The 23,475-nt window shown below is 48.3% G+C and overlaps 1 protein-coding gene and 1 long non-coding RNA gene across 2 annotated transcripts in view; both read left to right on the top strand.

Moving 5' to 3' along the window:
* Positions 1-23,475, top strand: part of TMEM123 (transmembrane protein 123) — a 58,433-nt gene that overhangs the window by 19,992 nt on the left and 14,966 nt on the right. The gene's annotated exons all lie outside the window — the stretch shown is intronic.
* Positions 9,277-12,642, top strand: LOC144379557 (uncharacterized). Its single transcript, XR_013442727.1, has 3 exons — positions 9,277-10,939; positions 11,081-11,234; positions 11,608-12,642. It is a non-coding gene; the product is annotated as an uncharacterized LOC144379557 (long non-coding RNA).

Below are 23,475 nucleotides of genomic sequence, written 5' to 3' on the forward strand. Positions count from 1 at the left end.
TACGGTAGTAAGAACACACACACAGGTGCAGTTTGTGGTGCCCCAAAAGAATTAATAACATCAAAGATAACTCACCATCATAACACATATAATAATATGAGAGTGTGAAATAATGCTAGAATTACCAGATTTGGCACAGACATGGAGTGAGAAAACTGTTGAGAAATGCTGTTGGAAAAATGGCACTAATACGCTTGTTCAGTGCAGGATTGCCATAAACCTTCAATTAGTTAAAAAACAAAAATTGAAAAACAGTACTTGTAAGGCACAATAACGTGAAGCACAATAAAAGGAGTTTTGCCTGCATTCATTATAAGTTTTGGAAGTTCATATATAATACCGTGTATGTGTATAACAGTCTGTTTTGAGTTGATGGTCCCTGAAGTTGAAACACATTTTAAAAGCACTACATTTGGGGCGCCTGGTGGCTCAGTCAGTTAAGTGTCTGCCTTTGCCTCAGGTCATGATCTCAGGTCCACATCAGGCTCCCTGCTAAGCTGGGAGCCTATTTCTCCCTCCCCCTCCCCCAGCTCTTGTTTTCTCTCTCTCTCCCCCCCAATAAATAAAATCTTAAAAATTAAATGCACTACATTTTTTTTTTTTTAAGATTTTATTTATTTGACAGAGAGATAGAGAGCACAAGTAGGCAGAGTGGCAGGCAGAGGGAGAGGGAGAAGCAGGCTCTCCGCGGAGCAGGGAGCCCGATGCGGGACTCGATCCCAGGACCCCAGGATCATGACCTGAGCCGAAGGCAGCCGCTTAACCGACTGAGCCACCCAGGCGCCCCCTAAATGCACTACATTTTTATTCCCCCCTCAACATTTTATGTATTTGACATCATATTTTACATATTTTGTTTTGTATATCTTCTAACTATTATAGTTTATTTTTACTACTTTTCTCTATTAACATTCATGCTAACTGTATAAGCAATTAATCACTACCTTTATTATTTGTGTGCTTTTGCCAGTGAGGTTTTTTTGTTCTTAATTTCTCTCTAGTTATGGCCTTTCCATTTCTGCTTTAAAGAAGTCCCTTTAACATTTCTTGTAAGGTTAGTTTAGTGGTGATGAACTTCTTTAAAAAAAGGTTTTTTTCATATGGGAAACTCATCTCTCCTTCAGTTCTGAATGATGATCTTGGTGGGTGGTATATTCTTGGTTTTAGGGTTTTTTTCTTAAAGCACTTAAATATATTTCTCTTCCTTATGACCCAAAAAGTTTGTGCTGAAAAATTAGTAGATGGTCTTTGGAGTATTCCCTTTTATGTGACTAGTTGCTTTACTCTTGCTACTTTGAAGATTTCTCTCTTTATCTTTACTTTTTGACATTTTAATTTTGTGTTTTGGTGTGGACCTCTTTGGGTTTATCTTGTTTGGGACTTTCTGTGCTTCCTGGGCCTGGATGTCTGTGTCCTTCCCCAGGATAGAAAACTTTATTATTTCTTCGAATACGTTTTCTGCCCTTTTCCTCTTTTCCATTTAGGACCCCTGTAATGCAAATGTTAGTGTGCTTGATGTTGTCTCAGAAGTCACTAGAAGTCACTTAAACTATCCTCATTTTTAAAATTCCTTTTTGCTGTTGAGCTTGAGAGATTTCCACCACCTGTCTTCCAGATCACTGATCTGTTCTGCATCCTCTGCTTTGCTGTTCATTCCCTCTAGTGTATTTTTCATTTCAGTTATTATAGTTTTTAGCACTGATTGATTCTTATATTTTCTATTTTTTTGAAGTTCTCTGTGTGTTCATCCATTCTTCTAATTTTGGTGGTTATCTTTCGACTCTCACTTTGAACTCTCTCAGGTAGATTGCTTACCTGTTTCATTTAGTTCTTTTTCCTGAGGTTTTGTCTTGTTCTTTTGCTTAGAACACATTCCCGTGTGTCCTAATTTTGCCTGACTCCGTGTTTATTGCTTGTCTTAGGTAGATTAGGTACGTCTCCTGATCTTGAGGGAGTAGCCTTATGTAGAAGGCATCCTTCAGGGCCCAGAAACACAGTGTCTCAGGCTGTTAAAACCAGGCACTCCAGGGATGTCCCCTGTGTGGGCTTCACGTGCTGCCCCTGTTGTGGCTGGGCAGTGAGTGCTGCAGGTGACCTGGTCGGCAGGGCTCCCCCCACCCCCAGGCGGGAGCTGCTTTGGAGAGTTGCTGGTCCTGAGGTGCCCTGCTGTCTGTGGCAGGTGGGGGGCACTCTGATGGGGTGCTGGGCCTTTCTGAGGCTCACTGGGTATGGCGGGGCTGGGGCTGCTTTGGAGGGGCACCAGTCCCAGCCAGGGTTGCCCACCAAGTGTGGTGGTGTGGATGCCAACTTGCAGGGGTTCCTGCCTGGTGGGCAGTTGGATGAGGTGGTCCCACGGGGGAACAGTGGGGTTGCAGAAGCGGTGCTCTCAGGGTGGATGGAGAGAGTCAGAACCGGCACCCACCAGTGTGCGGTCAGCCAGGCAGAAGGAAGGCAAGAAAATGTCATCTGTTAGCCCTTTCGTTCCCAGAGAAACTTCCATAAAGATGCCTGCTCCTTTGTTACACACCCTAAAATTAGTCAGCAGACCTCCCTCACTTATGACCCAGGTGCTTTTCAAACTGTTGTTTCTGTGCTGGGTCTCCAAGCAAGTAAGTCTGTGTGCCGGCCCCTTCAGGGTGGAGCCCTCCTGCTCTCCCAGGGTTAAGCCCTGCTCATTTTCACAGCTCTCAGAGTTAAGCCCCCCCGTTCTGCAGGGCCAGACGTGGCAGGGCCACCACCCCCTGGTGCAGGTCCCCAGGGCCAGGGATGCCCGGTGTCGGGCTTGAACCCTTGCTTCTCAGGAAGAACCTCTGCATCTATGACATCCCTACTGTTTGTTGGTTGCCACACGAGGGTTGTGGGTTCCAACCAGACTGTGTCTCTGCCCCATTTACCTTTTTAAGTTTTATTTTCTGTTTTTGGCTGTGGAAGAACTGTTCTGCTTCTCTTTGGGTTGTTCTCAGAGAGTTACTCCATATCTAGTGGGGGAGGAGGTGAGCTCAGGAGCCCCCTACTCTGCCATCTTGATTGGGATCCCCATGTATTATTTATTTTTAAGTATTAAGCCCTTATCACATATTTGGTTTGCAGATTTTTTTTCCCCATTCCATAGGTTGTTTTTTCATTTTGTTGATTGTTTACTTTGTTGTGCTGGTTTTTAGTTTGATGGAGTTCTGGTTATTTTTTTTGTTCCTGCATTGGGTGTCCTATCCTAGGAATCCTTTCCCAGACCCATGTCAAGGAGCTCTCCCCCTGTTTCCTTCTAGGAGTCTTAAGGTTTCTGGTCTTCCGTTTAAGTCTTTGATCCAGTCCACATTAATTTTGTGAGTGTGTCCAGGTTGGGGTCTAATTTCAGTCTTTAACATGTGACTGACTATGCAGTCTTCCCAGGGCCGTTTATTGAGGGGCCGTCTTTTCTCTCTTGTCAAATAATAGCTCACTGTGTCTGCACCGGTTTATTTCTGGCTCTCGATTCTGTTCCTTTGGTGTGTCTATTTTTGTGCCAGTTCCTACTCTTTGTTAACTCTAGCTTTACAATGTGCCTCAAAAATGAGGAAGTGTGATGCCTTCCACTATTTTCTTTCTCAGGATTGCTCTGGCTCTTCAGAGGCTTCTGTGGTTCTGTATCAGTGTTACAATAGTCTTTTCTACGTCATTAAAAAAATGCCTTTGGACTCTTGATAGGGCTGAATCTGAATCTGTAGATGGCTCGGGTAGTGCTGACATCTTAAAAATATTCTTCCAATCCATAAACACAGGATACCTTCTAATTGTTTGTTTCTTCAGTTTATTTCTTCAGTGTCTTGGAGTTATCAGTGTAGAGATACTTCAGTTCTTTGATTAAATGTATTCCTAAGTATTACATTATTTTTGATGCTATTATAAATGGGACCATTTTCTTTACTTTTTAGATAATTCATCAGTGTCTAGAAATGTTACTGCTTTTTGGACGTTAACTTTATTCAACTTTATGAATGTGTTGATTAGATCTATAAATTTCATGCATAATACGTAGGATTTTCTATGTATAAAATCAGGGCATCAGCAAACACAGTTTTAACTTACTCTTTTCCAAATCTGATGCCTTTTATTTCCTTTTCCTACCTGATTTCTGACGAGCACTTTCAGTACTATGTCGAGTAGCAGTGGTGAGAGGGGGCCCCTCGTCTCGTTCCTGATCTTAGAGGAAAAGTTTCCAGCTTTTCATGGTTGAATGTGATGTAAGCTGTGTGTTTGTCTTATGTGGTCTTTCTTATGTTGAAGTATGTTCTCTTTATATCCCCTCTGTTGAGTTTTTATTGTAATTGGGTGCCCATTTATCATTTTGTCAAATGATTTTTCTATATCTATTGAGATCCTATTTTTATTTTGGTCATGTGGCATATCACATTGATTTGTGGGTGTTAAACTAGCTTTGCATCATTGGAATAATTCCTACTTGATCATGGTGAATTATCTTTTTTTTTTTTTTTTTTAAAGATTTTATTTATTTATTTGACAGAGAGAGAGAGAGTGAGAGCAGGAACACAAGCAGGGGGAGTGGGAGAGGGAGAAGCAGGCTTCCCGCCGAGCAGGGAGCCCGATGTGGGACTCGATCCCAGGACCCTGGGATCATGACCTGAGCCGAAGGCAGACGCTTAACGACTGAGCCACCCAGGCGCCCGTGAATTATCTTTTTAATCATTGCTGCTGAAATTGGTTGCCAGTATTTTACTGAGAATTTTTGTATTCATGTTCATCAGGGATATTGGTCTATAGCTTTCTTTTCTGGTAGTGTCCTTTCTGGCTTTGGTATCAGCATAATACTGTCCTTAGAAAAATGAATTTGAGAGTGTTCCCTTTGCTTTGATTTTTTTAGGGGACAGGGGTAGTTTGAGAAGGATTGGTGTTAAATTCTTTAAGTGTAAAATTCGCCAGTGCAGCCATCTGGTCATGGACTTTTCTGTGTTGGGACATTTTTGATTACTGATTGAATCTCCTTAGAAGTAATTGTTCTGCCCAGATTTACTATTACTTCCTGAGACCGTAATGGTAGTTTGTATGGTTCTTAGAATTTTTCCATTTCTTGTATGTGTCCCAGTTTGTTGCCATGTAAGTGTTCATAGTAGCCTCTTAGGATACTTTGGATTTCTGTGTAGTCCGTTTTACAGGTTTTTTTAATTCACTTATAATGTTGACTTGGGTATGCTCATTTCCTTGGTTTAAACTAGCTAAAAAGGGGCACCTGGGTGGCTCAGATGGTTAAGTGTCTGCCTTCGGCTTAGGTCATGAACCCAGGGTCCTGGGATCGAGCCCCGCATCGGGCTCCTGGCTCAGCGGGGAGCCTGCTTCTCCCTCTCCCTCTGCCTCTCTCCCTGCTCATGCTCTCTCTCTCTCTCTGTATCTCTGTGTCTCAAATGAATAAATAAAATCTTTAAAAATAAATAAATAAATAAATAAACTAGCTAAAGGATTGTCAAATCTATCTTTTCCAAGAACCAACTCTTAGTTTTGTTAATCTCATTGTTTTCATGTTGTATATTTCATTTATTTCTGCTCTAAACTTAATTTCCTTCACTCCGCCAACTTTGGGTTGTTTGTCCTTCTTTTACTAATTTGTTAAGGCATAGAGTTAGTTTGCCTATTTGAGATCTTTATTCCTTGGTTTCTTAATGTAGACATTTATTGCTATAAACTTTGCTCTTTGAACTGCTTTTGTTGTATCCCGTAAGTTTTGGTATATTGTAGTTCCATTTTTTTATTTACTTCCCCTTTAATTTCTTCTTTGATCTATTAGTTGTGTAGGAGAGTGGTGTTTAATTTCATGTATTCGTGAATTTTCTAGTTTTACTCCTCTTCCTTATTTGTAGTGTCATTGCTTTGAGGTAAGAGTAGGTGCCTGTAGGATTTGTCTTCTTGAATTTCCTATGACTTTGCTTTGTGGCTTAACATGTGGTCTGTGCTAGAAAATGTTCCACGTGCTTTTGAGAAGAATGTGTATTTTGTTGTTGGATAGAATGTTTTGTTTATGTCTGTGGGCCCATCTGGTGTATGATGTTCAAATCTGCAGCTCCCTTATTAATTCTGTCTGATCTGTCCCTTGGTGAGAGGTAGGGAATTAGAATCCCCATCTCCTGTACTGCTGTTTCTCCTTCGGCCTGTTAGCTTTTGCTTTAGATTTTCAGGTGCTCCGATGTTTGGTACATAAGTAATTACAACTGTTACATCTTTTTGATGGATTGATTCCTTTATCATTACATGATGGCCTTCTTTGTGTATTTTTACTGCTTTCGGTTTCGAGTATATTTTTATATCACTTAAGTGTATCTACCACTAATTCTTTAGAATATCATTGGCTTGAAATAATTTTTCCCATCCCCTGACTTGCAGTCTGTGTGTGTCTTTATGGCTAAAGTGAATCTCTTGTAAGCAGCATATCATAAATCTTGTTTTTTTTATCCATTCAGCCATTCTGTGTCTTCTGATTGGAGGATTTAATGCATTTACATTAAAAGTTTAATTATTGGTAGGTAAGGCTTTACTTTTGCATTTCTGTTGATTTCTGGCTGTTTTGTTGATCCATTGTTACTTTTTTCATATCGTGCTTTTGTGTTGTGTTGTTTTTTTGGTGTCAGTATGCTTTGACTTCTTTAGCATGTTCTTTTGTGTAATTATTTTATCTTGTGGTTATTATGAGGTTTACATAAAATATCTTAAAATTTGACACCGTGGGGCACCTGGGTGGCTCAGTCGTTAAGCGTCTGCCTTCGGCTCAGGTCATGATCCCAGGGTCCTGGGATCAAGCCCCGCATTGGGCTCCCTGCTCGGCGGGAAGCCTGCTTCTCCCTCTCCCTCTCCCCCTGCTTGTGTTCCCTCTCTCGCTGTGTCTCTCTGTCAAATGAATAAATAAAATCTTAAAAAAAAAAAAATTTGACACCGTATTTTAAATTGATAACAGCTTCAATAGAATTCCTAAACTACAATTTTACTTCTGCTCCCCCTTACGTTTTAGGTTATTAATGTTAGTTTACATATTTTTTTCATCGTGTAACATGAAAGTGAAAGTAACAGATTTTCACCGAACTTTTAGAGTAGAATTCTAAACAAAATATGCATCACCATCACCACAATATAAAATCGACCATATGTGTAGTCCACAATGGACTATATATATTGTCAAATTCTATAAACATATACCATTATTCAGCAAGTTTTATGCTACCTTTTTATGTTTTTGTGATAACTAACATCTTTTAAATTCCACTCGAACTCCCTTTAGCATTCCTTACAAGGCAGGTCTAGTAGTGACAAATTCCCCAAGCTTTTGTTTGTTCTAGAAATCTTTCTCTCTCCTTCACTTCTGAAGGACCGCTCTGTCAAGTGTAGAATTCTTGGCTGACTGCTTTCTTTTCTTTTCGTTCTTTTTTTTTTTTTTTAAGATTTTATTTATTTGACAGAGGGAGAAAGAGAGACAGCTTTTTTTTTTTTTTTAATCAAAGTCTTCCCTCCTGGCCTGGAACCTTGTTGTTGAGGAACCTGCCTGTCATCCTGTGGCCGATCCCTTGTATCTAATTTCTCCTTAACCTTGTTGCTTTAAAGAAATCTTTATCTTAGACTTTTGACAACCTCGTTAAAGTGTGCCTTGGCGTAGTAGCCCTATTAGAGTTTGACCTTTTGGGGCTCCCTGGGGCCTCGTGAACCTGGATGTCCGTTTGTCCCCTCAGGTTTAGGGAGTTTGAAAGCTATTCGTTTGTTCCCTTTGGTGGCCCACTCACTACAAGTTTTTTGCATTCTGTGCATTTAAGCAAGCAGTGTCCTCTCCTGGTCTTTACAGGTGGCAGAGAGCTCCTGACCGCTGGCTCCGTTTGGGTTTGTGGACGCATCAGCTGTTGCCTTGCCTTGGGCAGGTGGGGCCTGCTCCCAGGGTCCGCTGGGGGCACGGCCGCTGCCCAGGCTGGCATCTGACGAGGGGGTGTGCCCCGGCCCAGGACAGATGGACAGGACTGCTGTTGCCTCCCAGCCCAACGGGGCAGCCGGACGGGCTCTGGGGCTGCCTGGGTGCTCTGGATCCTGCCCAGCTTGCTTACCGTCGGCTCTAGTGCCCGAAGCAGCAACAGGTGGGGCTCTGGGTTAGTTTCTCTGCCTGGGTGGGGCCTGGGCCAAATCAGGTGGTTCTGTGCACGGAGCGCCCTGACTCCAAGGGGCCGGGGTACTTCTCTGCACACAGGTAAAACCAGCCAAGCTTCCTTCTAGCATCCCTGGAAGCAAGGCCGATGCAGGGGGCTGTGCAGCCCCCAGCCCACTGACCGATGGGACACAGAACAGAGTCTGTGGGGGCTGCAGCCGCAGTGCGTGGGGCTACGAGCTAGTCCCCAGACCAGTGGAGAACTAGCTGCAGTGCCCGTAAGGCTCTGACCCAAGGTGGCCCATGTCCCCAGTGCTCTGGCTGAGCGGGGCCGCTGGCTCTGTCCTGCAGACGGTCACCCTCGTCCGCTGCTATGCACTCCAGGTGTTCTCGCAAGCCTTCCTGGCCTGGCAGGGCTGGGCTGACTCCGCTGCCCTGCCCCGCGGGACCCAGGCTCAGGAGGGGCCGCCGGCTGCCCTCCACCCCTGCCAGGGCCAGCCAGGGTCTTCGCTGGAAATCCAAACAAGGCAGAGCTGCGTGCCCCCAAATTCCCGAGTCGGTACCCCTCACTGGTTCTGGAGAAGGGTGGCGGGCAGGTTGGCCCGGCTACTTGGGTGCCGCAGGTGGGCAAGTCAGTTTGCCAGGATCCCCGTTGGGCGTAAGCTGAGTGGGGGCTGCCAGAAAGCCACCTGTAAAATGAGGGAGCTGGATATCCAGCCCAGGTTCTTCCCGCCGGTGGGAACCTGCGCTGGCTGGGGCCGCGGTGGGCGTGGGGGAGGCGCCCGGCCTGCGGTCACTTCTCTCGCCCATCGCACGGGGTCCGCCGTGGTCTCGGGCAGGGGCTGCTTCTGCCCTCGTGCTGTAGACCCTGTCGGTGTCCGGTGTGTGACTAGCTTAGTGGTTGTGCTGGGGGGGGCACGGTCAGAAGCGCCCCGCACCGCCACCCGCCCACCCTCCCTGTCCATGAGTTCATAACACACACACACGCAGACGTGCTGTTTGGTTCCTCTCCATCGACACGTACTGTAGAAATTTTAGGGAAAGAAGCAATACAAGTATTTATAAGTAAAGGGGTAAATTTCAAAAGTCTTCAAAATGTGGATCCTACCGACCTGCCTCCTTTTCTTGGTGAGAATCTCTCTCTTCACACCGACTAGAATTACATGTGGCTCACGGGCACAAGGAATTACCGGGAGGCTCATGATAGAGCAGCCAGGCCGACGGAACCCTTGACTTTTCAGAACCCTCCCCCTGCTCCTGAGAGACCTGGAAAGGAGTGGCCAGTCCCACGTGACGTGTGCTCTCCGGAACCAGGGGACCCCAGCAAGGCATTACCTGTGCGGGCAGGAGCATCACCTCCACAGACGACACGGGCAGAGGCGGGGGATAAAAACCCCCGAAATCCCCACCCGCCCCCAAGAAGGTCAGCTGTGTAACCCCTACTGCTTTTAAATAGATCGTATTTATCAGAGTCCTAACGGCAAAATCCGAGGGAGTCCGCAGGGCACTGCTGTAGGGGGACCACGGATTCAGAAGCGTGTCAGCAGGAAACCTTGCTCGCCGTCTGTAGGTGCAGGCTTTGCTCTCTCTTCCCCGTTTGTGTGTCGGGGACGGTCCTCCTGCTCGGCCGCCTGATGGCGACTCGTCCGTATACACGCGTTCAGTGAGCCCTCGGACTTCACAGGGAGAAGGTGTTCCGTTCCGTTCGTTCGTTCTTTTTGCGGTTGAGTTCAGCTTTTCTAGGTATGTTCCTGGAAGTGCTGCTGTGTGATCCAAATTTGTCGTGACCTCACCCTTTTTATCCCAAAGTGTCTGTTTCAGGGTGAAGCCCGGGAATGAACAGTCTGCGGTCACTTTGCAGCAGGGACACTGCGTGCTGAGACGAGCAGCACGTGCAGTTGACGCGTCACTCTCCCTCTGAACAGCATCCCCTCCGCCCGTGCGCGGCTTGATGGCGGGCCGCGCTGCCCAGACCTGAGGCTGCATGTCAAACGTCTGATGCTGTGTCCCCGTAAATCCAGGGGGTCTGTGCTCGTTTGCCCCTAACAGGCACCGTGTGTAACATGCCAAACTTCTGCTTCGTAGAATGCTTTGATTTTCAGTTTATTTTTGAACCAAAAATAGTCCAGTTGGCTTAAGGGTAGTAACATTGCAGCAAACAGACACGGGCATTTATGTTTTCACGTCTGTTAGTTTTAGGAAATGTTTTTCAAGGCCGGAGTGAAACGTTCGCAGAGGAGTGTCGAACGCGGTTTCCAAGAGAAAAGTCTAATTTTAGAAGCTTCCCCTTTATGCCCCAGAACTTGCCTTTGAACACATCGCTTCATAGATCTGTCCTGCGGGCACAAGTTGAAAAGTACATTCTGTTGGAAGGAAAAATGTTTTAAAAACTGAAGAGAAACCATAAATATGATGTTGAAGAACAGGAAATAAAAACAAGAAGTAGCCATCGCCGAGTTACAACTACTTGAGGGCCTGAATGAACCGAAAATCTCTTCAAGGGGTGGCTGTCCAAATCCCTGTCCGTTGTGTCCACTCAGACCCCGTTCCTGGGAGGGCCCAACTGGCCTGGTCTGCAGCCCTTGCCGGTCCATCCCCTGCGCCTTCAAACCCCGCGGTGAGCGACGGGGAGAGCCCGCGGATGCCCAGTGATCCACTCACCCTGCCGTGGGCAAACGGATGGTGGTGCCTGGCGCGGGGTCTGCAGTTCCGAGTTATGTGGCAACGGGTCACGTCCCGTGAACCCCACAGTGTCCCTCTGGGTTAGCTTTGCGAAGTCGTCTCGATGAGCAGGAGCTTCTCAGAAGGGGGAACTCCTCTAGCTCGTCTCCCCTGGTGAGTTCTTACCTACGGGGTGTTGCTAGATGATGGCGACTCTCAGAACGTGTGTGTGTTCTTAGATGTCAGCCCTGAGAGCAGCCCTCGTCTTCCTGAACACACTGGTACAGTGTTTGCATTTCCCTTCCATTTCCTTAGGACTGTGACGGCTGTGGTCAGGTGCCGCCTTCCGTGAACCCCCCCCCAGTCAGCGAAGGCCAGGGAGCAGGACCTGGCTTCATGTGTGGGGACGGCATGGCTCCCTCTGACACCAGAAGACCTCTGTCAGCCTTGGGCCACCGCACGGCCACAGGTGACCGAGAAGGGAGGGCGCGTCCCCAAGCACGGCGAGTGCGCACAGGGCCTCCCCCAGAGCTGGAGGGCCTCCCCCAGAGCCACGTAGGGTCTCCAGGGACCAGTGCCCCTCGAGTTCGCCAGGAAAGGGAAGAACACACATCCAAGCTGGGAGGAAGAGGGAGGAGCCAAGCAGCGTCCTGCCTGCCGCAGGGGACGGAGCTCCCCACAAGGACCGAGCCTCCCCCCTCGGTGAGGAATAAAGCCTTCGCAGGAAGACCGAAAGGCACGTCCTGTAGGAAATTGTACAAAGCCAACTGTGAGCAGTAGTGTTTGTCTCCGAGTTACCTAGATAGAAAGGGAGATAAGACGCATGTGTGTTCCCACTGCAGACAAAGGTTGTAAGCAGAGAACATGTGAAAACAGCAGAAACCTGCCGCCGGGCTCGGGTGTGGTTTGCTGCCGTCCTGATTCCTGTGCACCATCAAGTCACCGATGTTCGGCCCGCACACAGCTTTCCATCCACAGCTGGCTACGCCCGGAGCGTGTGCATCCGGGCCCGTTCGGGAGTTCCTGACGCTCCTGGGGTGGCCAGGATGTCGCCAGCCCAGTGCAAGTTCCCTAGCTGTGACGGCGTGCGCGGCGAGGACTCGAGCACAGAGCCTCCGTCTGCATGAGGCCGCGTGCGCGTTCAGTCCTGATGTATGTATTCTAGTAAGTAAACCTGCTTTCGCCGTGAAATAGCAGTGACTGCGATCCTAAAACCCTTGCCTGCTTTACTGGTTGTAAACCGGCTGGTTTTTTCCATTATTATGAAGTTAAAGGCAATTTTTAGAAGTTCCTTGAGATAGCTGAACTTTTCAAGTTTTCCTCTTTAGGGAAAAAGCTACCATAAAGAAATTGATTCTAGGTAATCTTGCACCCAGAACAAGGGTTTTACTTAGGTTTTCTGTTTTGCTTTTTAATAAGTCTTACTATGTGCACTTCGTTAACGTACTAGTTGCCCCGCAGCGGCTGACGGGAGGCCGGGTTCCTGTGCGAGCCTGGTCGGTGCCTGTAGGATGGATTAGAACAGTGGGTAGATTGTAGATGGTCCATGGTAGGAACTTCTTTTCTCTGGGGGCCAGGTTGGGGGGAGGACATAAGCATTAACAGCCATTAAAACATGAATAGGGGAAAAATAAAACATGCGCTGATTTTAAGCCTCAGGGGTTTTGTGCAGGTTTCTGCACAAACTGTAGAGTGTTGGGGTGCTCGGGAAATCCTCTTGGGCCCCGGCAGCATTTTGAAACTGTTGGCTCCGACCGATGGGTGTGGGTTTCGGTCCTTTCTCTTCCATAGTTCAGAGGAAGGGGATCGCGAGGTGAGCTGACACATCTCCGTGCCTCCGTCTGCCCGTCGGGGCACCTGACGGGGTTGTGCAAGGACGTGAGTGTGCACACGTCGGAGGCGCTGTGTGAGTGTCGGTCGGCCCGTGTGGTGGTGCAGGCACCGCAGTCGGGAGCGGAGGCTGTGAGCTCTCGTCGGCTAGTGGGACCCCGGCTGGGCTCCGTCAGAGCTGCCCGGCGGTTCGGCCCCCACACCTGCTGTCCCCTCACCCCGTCCTCCCTGCACGCGGCCGCGTGGACCCGATACATCTGGGCTCTGCCACGGATGGTGGGGGCTGCGGGCCTCCCGGGGCCCAGGTGATGCTCGTAGGGTGCTGACGTCCCCTGGAAGGGCAGCTGCGGTGGACGATGCCTGTGCCGCGCGCGGACACCGTGGGGGTGCTCCGAGCGGGAGAGCCGCGAAGAAAGCCGCCCCTGGATGCGCTGGGCCGCCGCGATGCTGCTGGGTGGGCTAAGGGAGGACAGACGCGTCCCTGGGGCCTGTGCTGGGGAGGGGGCGCGTGCCGCTGGTGAGATGGTGGGGAGGGGGCGTAACCATGGTGACCTCAGGTGAGCAGGTGCTTGGCCAGGCCTGGGACAGGCGCCCCGTCCTGCTCCCGAACGTCGCAGCTACGTGAGGAGGGGAAGCTGTGCGGCCAGGCAGCCAGCCACCCCGGGAGCCCTGCGCTGCTGTCCTGCCCGGCTGCCCCCACAGGCTCCAGGGATGGCCGGGCTCCCCGTGAGACACACAGGCTCCCTCCCGAGAAGAGACACCGATGTGGACACACCGGTCTCCATTCCCACTGTGCACATTAGCAAACACGCTTTCTGCCTCCGGCGTTTGCCAGAGACCGTGTGTCTGAGACACGAGCTTGCGGGCACACGGAGCGGAGCCGGGCGGCGTGGGGTGGGGAGCCCCACACTCCACCGTCCCCCTCCTCTGTGTCCCACAGAGTCCATGACCAAATCTGAACTCCGAGCACGGGATTCAGGGCTTCAGGGGAAACCCGGGTTGGTTTCCAAATCTGTAGGCCCCAGGGTTCATTGTGGGGTAAAATGACACACTGTCTCTGGGATACTCAGTAAAGCATTTCCTGGCTTTCGTCCCAGTCCCAGGGAATGGTTTCATCCTCAGGGGCTTCAAGACCCAGCCGTCTTTGTTCGGGCGCTCGTGTGCTCGTCGGCTTTGTTCTGCGGGCCTCGGCTGAGGGCCTCGCGACGGCATCAGGCCGCCCTTGCTGGGCCACGCCTCTCCCCATCTGCGGCTCTGAGTCAGCAGTCAGCCAGAAAACCGCATAATAGAACTTGTTAGCAGTGTGTCTAAAATTAAAGCAATTTTCTTCCTTAATAGGGGCTGAGAAGCTTTTTAAATCTCAATTGATTCAAGTTTTTTTTTATTTTTCTTTGGTCGTTATGGGCTTTGAAAAAACCGTACAAGTTAATGATGGGTGCACCTAATCTCTCAGGGAGCCCAGAAGTACATGGAATCTCAGGACGAACCTGGTCCCTCCCTTCCCTTCCCAGTAATTCCCCAGGAATATTACTGGGGTGACTGTCCCAGAAGGGTGTTGCACCGTGTCCTGCAGCTTGCTTTGGGGACTCGACTGCAGAATGCCGATGTTTTGTGCGGCCCTGGATGTTGCTGCGGACAGCCTGGAGCTCCGGGCGGTGAGACCGTCCTGTCCGTGTTCCCCTGGCTCAGGAGCCGGGAGGTAGCTTGGCCGGGTGCTTCTCCGGGGCGGGAGTGGAGGCGGCAGTCAGGAGGGCGTGAGCGGGCACTCAGGGATGCCCTTCTCAGGTGACACTCTGCTGAGTCAGGCCGGCTGCTGGCCGGACTCTGTTCCTCTCCTCCTGGTGTTGCTCGAGCGTCTTCACGACATGGGGGCATGCTTCCCCGAAACTGAGCAGTCCCAGAGATCCCTAAATCCTAGAGGGCTGGGCAGAAGCTCTCCTCCTTAACATGTAGCCTGAGAGGTCGCAGAGCGTCACCTACCCTGCCCTACCTGCGCTTAGAAGGGGGTCTCTAAGTCAGGTCTCCACACAAGGGAAGTGGAGTCAGGCTTCACCGAGTGGGGAGGCCCATCAAAGAACCCAGGGGCACACGTTAACCCCGTCGCCGTGTGTGCAGCCCCGTGTCCTTCGTGCCCACCTTTGTTAGGTTTCGTGGAATGGACGTCCCGCGACCTTCCCAGCCCTGCCCCCATCGGCACGCATCTTCTTGTAACCAGTCTGCAGTGAACAGACACGCGCACCCACACGCACGTGGCTACACCAGCTTGCGCCGGGTGGCCAGATTCTCAGACGAGGGATGTCGGGCCCGTCGTGGGGTCCACGTGAAGGCCCACGAGGATGGACCTCTTAAACGCAAGAGCTGAACGTGTGCAGACGCACTTTGCGGACTGGAGTTGGTCCCTCTGTATACTCACACGCACACGAGCAGCATCGTGCCGTCAGAGTTAAAGGTCGCGAGAGCTGAAGCGGAGGAGTAGACTCAAGCTGAATGAAATGGGTTGACGTAAGGAGCTCAGGAGGCGGGAGCAGAGTGGTGCGTCCCACGTGAAGCCACGTGCAACTTGAGCACATGCCTAACTGCTACGTGGCGTAGAAGTCGTGTGAAGTAACAGCACAGACCCAGGATAGATTCAGGATAGCGGTTTCTGCACGGCCCCATCGTGGATGGCGCTCCTTTCGGGACTTCCTCAATCAGCAGATCTTTATGAATCAGGACAGTGAGAACTCAGATGGTCGTATTCTCTGTACCTTCTTGTAGGTCTTTAGTTTTAGTTACTTAGCTTTTTTCAATTTTATTTCCTTAAAAAGAGAGGCTCTCGTTATGTAAGTTTTTAAAAATCTGCGATGCTCTTACTTGAGCTTCACCGTTGGGTATTAAGTGCAAATACGTGTTTATTGGTAGTGATTTTAGACCGTGAAGGCGGTCGGTGGTGGGACAGCCGAAGGGAATGCAGGGGGTCTGGAGTTACCGAGGAGCCTCGTCCACGAACAAGGGGCACAGCGGAGCAGAAGGGGCACCGGCCTGACTCCCGCGGCCTGGTAACGGTTGGCTCACCACCTCCTGCAGCGATGGGCGTTCCCCTAAACTTGCAGTCTGCCTTCTCCTCTTAACTTGCTGCGAACAAACCCCCTTTCCAGGGCTGTTTTACAGACCCCAGGACATTTCTTAAAATCAGAACCGTGGAGAGCACCTACGTACCGTGACCAGCACGCAGTCAGCATTTTCTCCCTGCTCCTGCCGGTGACTGCCTCGTGGGTCCCGATGCTGTTTCTACCGTTTGAACAAATACGTGCTTTTAGTAACTGCAAAGTGGACGTTTCTCTTTAGTCTTGCAAGAAAAAATGTTCATGTTGAATATTTTCTAATGCCTTTATCCAGCGAGTTAAGATGATTTGCTGGCGGCTCATGGGCTGCACGGCTGTCGTCTCTGGAGGCTTCTTTCTGCGGACGCCTGAGCGGATCGCTTTTGCGCTGCGTGAGTATGTCTTTGTGGCGGCGCTTGGAGCTCGTCCGACCATTCTCTCGCGGCAGCGGCAGGTGGCTCGGGCTCCGTGGCCGGCGCATAAATCTTGTGTAACCGAGCAACAGGTTCGCTGCCCAGCCCTCTGGGGCTGCGCATAATTGCTCCGGTAACATCATTTCAGACCCGCTTTCCCACACATTTTAGCCGTGCCGTGACGAGGAACCGATCGCCGGGCCGTGAGAAGTTCTGGCTGTTGGGCGTGTGTTTACGATGTGGACGGCGTGGGACATCCTGTCTGTCGGTCTGTAGAGCGCGGAACAGCGCAGTGCTGGGTACATGCTCAGCCTGCGTTTGCCAAATACTCGGAGCGATTCTGAGCGTGCCCTTTGCTCCCTGTAGCATCTGTTTAGCGGCACGCTCTGTGCAAGGCCGGTGGCGAGGCAGAGACCGTCGCTGGCCCTGACCCAAGCTTTTCCACGGCTGAGAGCAGACTCTCACGCCAGACTGGCCAAGTTCCAGTCCTGGCTTCCATTACTGCTTAGTGCTCACGTTACTGAGCCTGCGTGCCTCAGTTTACCCCTGTACAATGGGGACGACCGTGCCATCTGCCTGCTAGGGGGATTAGGGCAATCGCTAGCATTTATGGAATATTGGCTCAGAATCAATACCGGTTAACTACTGATCCCGTGCATACGTGCGGGGCAGACTGCTCCAGAGCTCGTTCCAGGTCAGGTCCATCCCCACGTAGTAAAGGAAGACTAGAAAACATCAGCAAACGGTGTTTTCCTTCCCTCTGACCAAACCAGAAACCACGGAGCAAGCGAGCCTAGTGCAGCTCCTGAGGGTCCCCTTAGGGTGGAGAGCAGGCAGGACAGGGTCGGGAGGGGGGTCATCTTGTCACGGTCTGACTGTGGTTCTGCCCCAGTGAACGGCGACAGCTAAGTCGTCTTAAACCCAGTGATCCCGTGTGGTCGGAGCGTCCTGGTGTGGGAGCTGCTTTGTCAACAGCCATCCAGTGCCACGTGCTGTCAACGCTGGCCGGGGGTCTCCCAGGCTCCCCCCAGAGCGCACGGCCACACAGGGTGTCCCACGTCTGAGACCTACAAGTGCCCTTGGCAACCAGCTCGTCTGGCGGGGGTGGGGGATGGTTGGGCCCTGAAGCCACAGGCACTGTGGGTACTTGCCCGAGAAGAAACCCAATGGTCCAAAAGGAATGAGATCTTGCCATTTGCAACGACGTGGATGGAACTGGAGGGTATTATGCTGAGTGAAATAAGTCAAACAGAGAAAGACATGTATCATATGACCTCACTGATACGAGGAATTCTTAATCTCAGGAAACAAACTGAGGGTTGCTGGAGTGGGGGGTGGGAGGGATGGGGTGACTGGGTGATAGACATTGGGGAGGGTATGTGCTATGGTGAGCGCTGTGAATTGTGCAAGACTGTTGAATCTCAGATCTGTACCTCTGAAACAAATAATGCAATATATGTTAAGAAAGAAAAAAAGAAGAAGAAGAATGTAGCAGGAGGGGAAGAATGAAGGGGGGGAAATTGGAGGGGGAGATGAACCATGGGAGAGACGATGGACTCTGAAAAACAAACTGAGGGTTCTAGAGGGGAGGGGGGTGGGGGGATGAGTTAGCCTGGTGATGGGTATTAAAGAGGGCACATTCTGCATGGAGCACTGGGTGTTATGCACAAACAATGAATCATGGAACACTACATCTAAAACTAATGATGTAATGTATGGTGATTAACATAACAATAAAAATTAAAAAGAAAAAAAAGAAAGAAACCCGATGGTCAAGACCAGGGTTTTCTAACCAAAGTGCCATAGTGAGGCTTTATGGTGTGAAACCATGAATTCCTGTGTTGGAGTCTTCACAAACTGTTAACAGACCGACAGCCTGTGCGAGGAGTTAGAGACCTCTCGTGAAGGCACGAAGGACCAGAGTAAACTGTGGGCTTCAGGGGCCACGTGGTCTGAGTTCCACTCCACTGTGTCCGCAGACGGTGCGAGAACAGATCGGTGGCCGCGTTCCAGGAGCTCTACTTCGGGAACAGGTGGAGGCCGATTGTGGCCAGCAAGCCAGACACGGTAGATCCTTGTCTACATGGTCTCTGACCGGGGAAGTAAAGCCTCGAAAACGCAGCGTCCGGCGGATAGCAGATCACGGCAGTGCTCCCGGGGCGGTGGGGGCCCCACAGAGTCACCCGCTCTGGGCCACTGCCCCGGCGCCTGGGTGAAATGGTGACATGGTCCCCCTTCCACCCCCGGACCCCCAGCACGGCCTAAATGCCATTCTGAGCACAACCACCCTCCAGCAAGGAGAGCGGGTCTTGCGTGAGCTGACCCCAAGCCGCTGGTTCCGTCCCCCTTCCCATCCACAGGTGTCCCACTCATTGTCTCGACACTTCACTCCCGCTCGAGCGCACCCGTGAGAACTGGGGATGCTGGGGGACATGTTCTCTGCTGTGTCTAGGACGCACCTGCCACGAGTTACCTTTCAGTAAATACTCGGATCAGTGCGCACCCCACACTCCGCAGCCTACCCCTGCGCACGTGTGTCCTCGTGCACGGCTTCTCCCCAGGAATAACCACCTCCCGTCCTTCCCAACCCCAGACCTGTGTGGAAGTCCTTCCTCCGTGCACTTCCTTCTTTCAAACTGGAACTTTTCGTTTCTGCTCTCAGAGTGTGTTCTCTGTGGTGTAAAACCTCATCCATACCGTACTTGAGTAATAGAAAATACCCGTCCAATATTCCATACTAGATGGAAATGCCCTTAGATTGGCTTTTCTTCATACCACCTGTAATATTTAGCATGTCTTATATAAAACAGGCAACCAATAAACATGTATATTCTATAATTAGGCAAAATTTGTAGACTCAAATAATTGCTGAATTTAACTGAATTCAGCTTTAACTGGATAGCATTTTGTTCCTTCATTTTTTAGGGCTCCCCATGAAAGGCTGATTTGTTGCCACTGGTCCGTCTCTCCACCGGTCTGGGAGATGTATTAATTACTGTATCTCAGTGCCCGACAGGTAGTACGGTACTCAACGCTCAATGAATCAGTCGAGGTTCATTGAATCAGTTGGTGATTGAAATTCTGTAGGAATGCATGAATGATCAAAGGTTTTTTAGTATGATCTATAGTTTGATTCTTAAGAACGATGAACAGGAAAGCTAAAAAAGCCATAGACTTGAATGCACTAACTTATAATCAAACGAGTGTCTGGAAGAACCAGCTTGAGCTGCTTTTCTCAGCAAAAAACACCGACAAAGCCGGGTGTCCCCCAGGCTGGTTGTCCGGGTACGGGTGAGCGCATACCTCACGGGAAGCCTCGGGAAGTAGATTTCAGCTCTGCAACCTTCAGTTCTTCCAGTTCCTCCCGAGGAAGCATCTGTAAGAGCTCCTGAAGGGGTGTGTGCTCTCTCAGCCGATCTGACATCAGAAGTCTGTGTGAACCCAGATGCCTGTCTGGTGTATGCACGTAAGTGGTGAATGCCCCTCGAAGCATGGCTTGAGCGGAGCTCAGAGTTGTGGTATTGTCGGAGGTTCGTTGTCAAAAGGTTTTAAAATTTATATTGTGATTTTTAAAATTTAATCTATGGGTAATTGAGAAGTATCTATTTCTAATGTTTTAGGAACTGGGTAGTTATGTTTTTAATGTGGATTTTAGTTTAAATTCACAATGGCCAAAATTTATATTCTTTCAATCCTTGAAAGTCATTGACTCTTGTTTTGTGATGAAGTTCAGGTTCCTATTTGCTAAATGTACCATATGCTCTTGGAAAGTATGTGAATTTTAGTTGGATAAAAGTGTATGTTGTTGATTAAGTCAAGTGTGTTAATATTATAAAATCTTACTGATTTTTTTATTCTGCTCATTCTTTTCCCTCAAGTTGCCAAAATTCCAGTTCTATAGATTGTTTCTCTCTATTGGGTCTTTCGTTTTTGCTTCATATGTTTCTCCTGTTATATATAAAATAGAGCTTCCTGCTGGGCTGACCCTTTTATGAAATGTTCTTTCTTAAAACATGTCTGGTTATGACTTTGGTCTTAAGGACTATTGCATATGATTATAGGGTCATCACCGTGGTTTGAAGTATGATTAGTAAACACGCATTGCAGGTGTATGATGTGAGGATTTGATATTTGTTCAGTGAAATGATCACAATGACTCTTGTCAACACTGGCCACCATTCATAGTTAAAAATTCTCATCACAAGAAAAAACGTTAAGATTGACTCTCGCACCTTTCAGATATGCAATACAGTGTTATTAACTATAGTTACCACACTGTGCATCACACCCCCTTGACTTGCTTGTTTTATAACTGGAAGTTTGTACCGTTTGACCCCCTTCATCCATTTTGCCCCCCAGAGCCCCCCCCCCCGCCTCTTGAAGCCACCAATGTATCATGTCTGTGAGCTTAGTTTTTTTAATTTCACATAGGAGTGAAATCATATAGTATTTGTCTTTCTCTGACTTATTTCTTAGCATAATACCCTCAAGATCCATCCATGTTGTCACAAATGGCAAGATTTCCTTTCTGATGGCTGCGTAATACTCTGTTGTATATAGACCACCTCTTCTTTATCCGTTCATCAGCCATGGACACCTAGGTGGTCTCCATATCTTGGCTACTGTCAATAATGGTGCCATAAACATGGCAGTGCAGATCTGTTTTCAAGTTAGGGTTTTTGTTATCTTAGGATAAATAACTAGAAATGGACTTTCTGGGTCATATCATATTTCTTTTAACTTTTTGAGGAACCTCCATACTGTTTTCCAGAGTGGCTGCACCAGCTTGCATTCCCACCAACAGTGTAGGAGGGTTCCCCTTTCTCCGCATCCCCGCCAACACCTGTCATTTCCTGTGTTGTTGATTTTAGCCATTCTGACTGGTGTGAGGTGGGCTCTCCTTGTGGTTTGGATTTGCGTTTCCCTGATGATTGGTGATGATGAGCATTTTTTCACGTGTCTCTTGGCCTTCTGCGTGTCTGTGGGAAAACGTCTCTTCGTATCTTTCACCTGTTTTTTTTTTTAAGATTTTATTTATTTATTTGACGGAGAGAGACACAGCGAGAGAGGGAGCACAAGCAGGGGGAGTGGGAGAGGGAGAAGCAGGCTTCCCACTGAGCAGGGAGCCTGATATGGGGCTCGATCCCAGGACCCTGGGATCATGACCTGAGCCGAAGGCAGACGCTTAACGACTGAGGCCCCCAGGCGCCCCCTCCACCTGTTTTTTTAATTGGATAGTTTGTTTTCTTTTGCTCTTGAGTTGAATGACTTATGTATTTTGAATATTAACCCCTTATCAGATGATTTGCAAGTATCTCCCATTCAATAGGATGCCTTTTCATTTGTTGATAGTTTCCTTTGCTGTGCAGAGGCTTTTTAAAGTTTGATGTGTCCCATTTGTTTATTTTGGGGGTTTTTTTTGTTGCCTTTGCTGTTGGTGTCAAATCACACAAACAATAGCTGCGCCTGACGTCAGGGAGCTTACTGCCTGTTTTGTGCGAGGAGTTTTATGATTTAAGTCTTAACATTTAAGTCCTTAATCCATCTCAAGTTAATTTTTATATACGGTGTAAGACAGTGGTTCGGTTTGCCCAGCACCATTTATGGAAGAGACTGTTTTCCCCATTGTAGACTCTTAAGTCCTTTATCATATAGTAATTGACCGTATGTCCGTGGGTTTATTTCTGGGCGGTCTGTTCTGTTGGTCTGTGTGTCTGTTTTTATGCCAGTCTCGTGCTGTCTGGATTTGTGCAGATTTGTAATATAGCTTGAAATTAGGGAGCATGATGTCTCCAGCGTTGTTCTCTTTGTCAGGGTTACTTTGGCTCTTAAGGGTGTTGTGTGGTTCCATACAAATTTCAGGATTTCCCATTTCTGTGAGACATGCCGTTGGAATTTTGAGTGGGATTGCGTTGAATTACAGAAAGCTTTGGGTAGCATGGATTTTTAGTACTATTAATTCTTCCAGTGCCTGAGCATGGAATATTTTTCCGTTTGTGTCATCTCCAATTTCTTTCATCAGTGATTTAGAGTTTTCAGGATATAGGTCGTTCACCTTCTTGGTTAAGTTTTTCCTTAGGTATTTTATTCTTTCTGGTGCAGTTGTAAATACAACGGCTTCCTTTGCCTTCTGGAGGCTCCTCGTGAGTGTTTAGAAACACAACACATTTTGGGACACTGATGTCTGTATCCTGCAACTTAACTGAATTCATTTATTCCATCAGTTATTTTGGTGGTATGTTTGGGGTTTTCTGTATATAATATTGTGTCATCTGCAGATGGCGATGGTTTTACTTTTTCCTTTCCAATTTGCCTTTTATTTTTCTTGCCTAATTGCTCTGGCTATGGCTTTTAATACTGTGTTGAAGAAAAGTGGCAAGAGGGAGGGCGCCTGGGTGGCTCAGATGGTTGAGCGTCTGCCTTCGGCTCGGGTTGTGATACCGGGGTCCTGGGATCGAGCCCCACGTTGGGCTCCTGGCTCGGCGGGGAGCCTGCTTCTCCCTCTGCCCCTCCCCCTGCTCATGCTCTCTCTCTCTCAAAAAAAAAAAAAAGTGGCAAGAGGGGTTGTCCTTGTCTTGTTCCTGAGCTTATAGAAGTTTTTGGTTTTTCACCATTGAGTGTAATGTTTGCTCTGGGTTTGTCATATATGGCCTTTATTATGTTGAGGTACATTCCCTCTATACCTGCTTTGTTGAGAATTTTTATTGTAAACAGATGTTGAATTTTATCAAGTGCATTTTCTGCATTTGTTGAGATGATAGTAAGATTTCTAACCTTCATTTTGTTCATGTGGTGGATCACATTGACTTGCAGATGCTGAACCATCCTTGCATCCCTGAAATAAATGTCACTTGATCATGATGTAGGATCCTTTTAATAGATTAATGAATATGGTTTGTTAATACCTTGTTGGGAATTTTTGCATCCATGTTCATCAAGGATATTGGGCATTCCATTTCTTTGCTTGTGACATCCTGATCTGGTTTTGTTTATCAGGGTAATGCTAGCCTGGTAGAATGTGTTTGGAAGTGTTCCCTTCTCTTATATTTCTGAAAGAGTTTGAGAAAGATTGTTATGAGCAGAACTCACCAGTGAAGCCGTCTGGTCCTGGACTTTGGTTTCTTGGGAGGTTTTTGTTTACTGATTCAATCTCCTTAGAAGTAATGGGTCTGGTCTGCTCAGATTCTCTTATTTCTTCATGATTCAGTCTTAGAAAGTTGTGTTTTTAGGAATTTATCCATTTCTTGTAGGTTGTCCATTTTGTTGGCATTTAATTTTTCCTAGTAGTCTTTTGTGGTTCTTTGTAATTCTGTGGTCTCCATTATAACATCTCTTTGATTTCTGATTTTATTTCAGTCCTTTTTTTCTTGGGGAGTCTAGCTAA

Source organism: Halichoerus grypus, chromosome 11, assembly GCF_964656455.1.
Source record: "Halichoerus grypus chromosome 11, mHalGry1.hap1.1, whole genome shotgun sequence".
Classification (NCBI taxonomy): Eukaryota; Metazoa; Chordata; class Mammalia; order Carnivora; family Phocidae; genus Halichoerus; species Halichoerus grypus.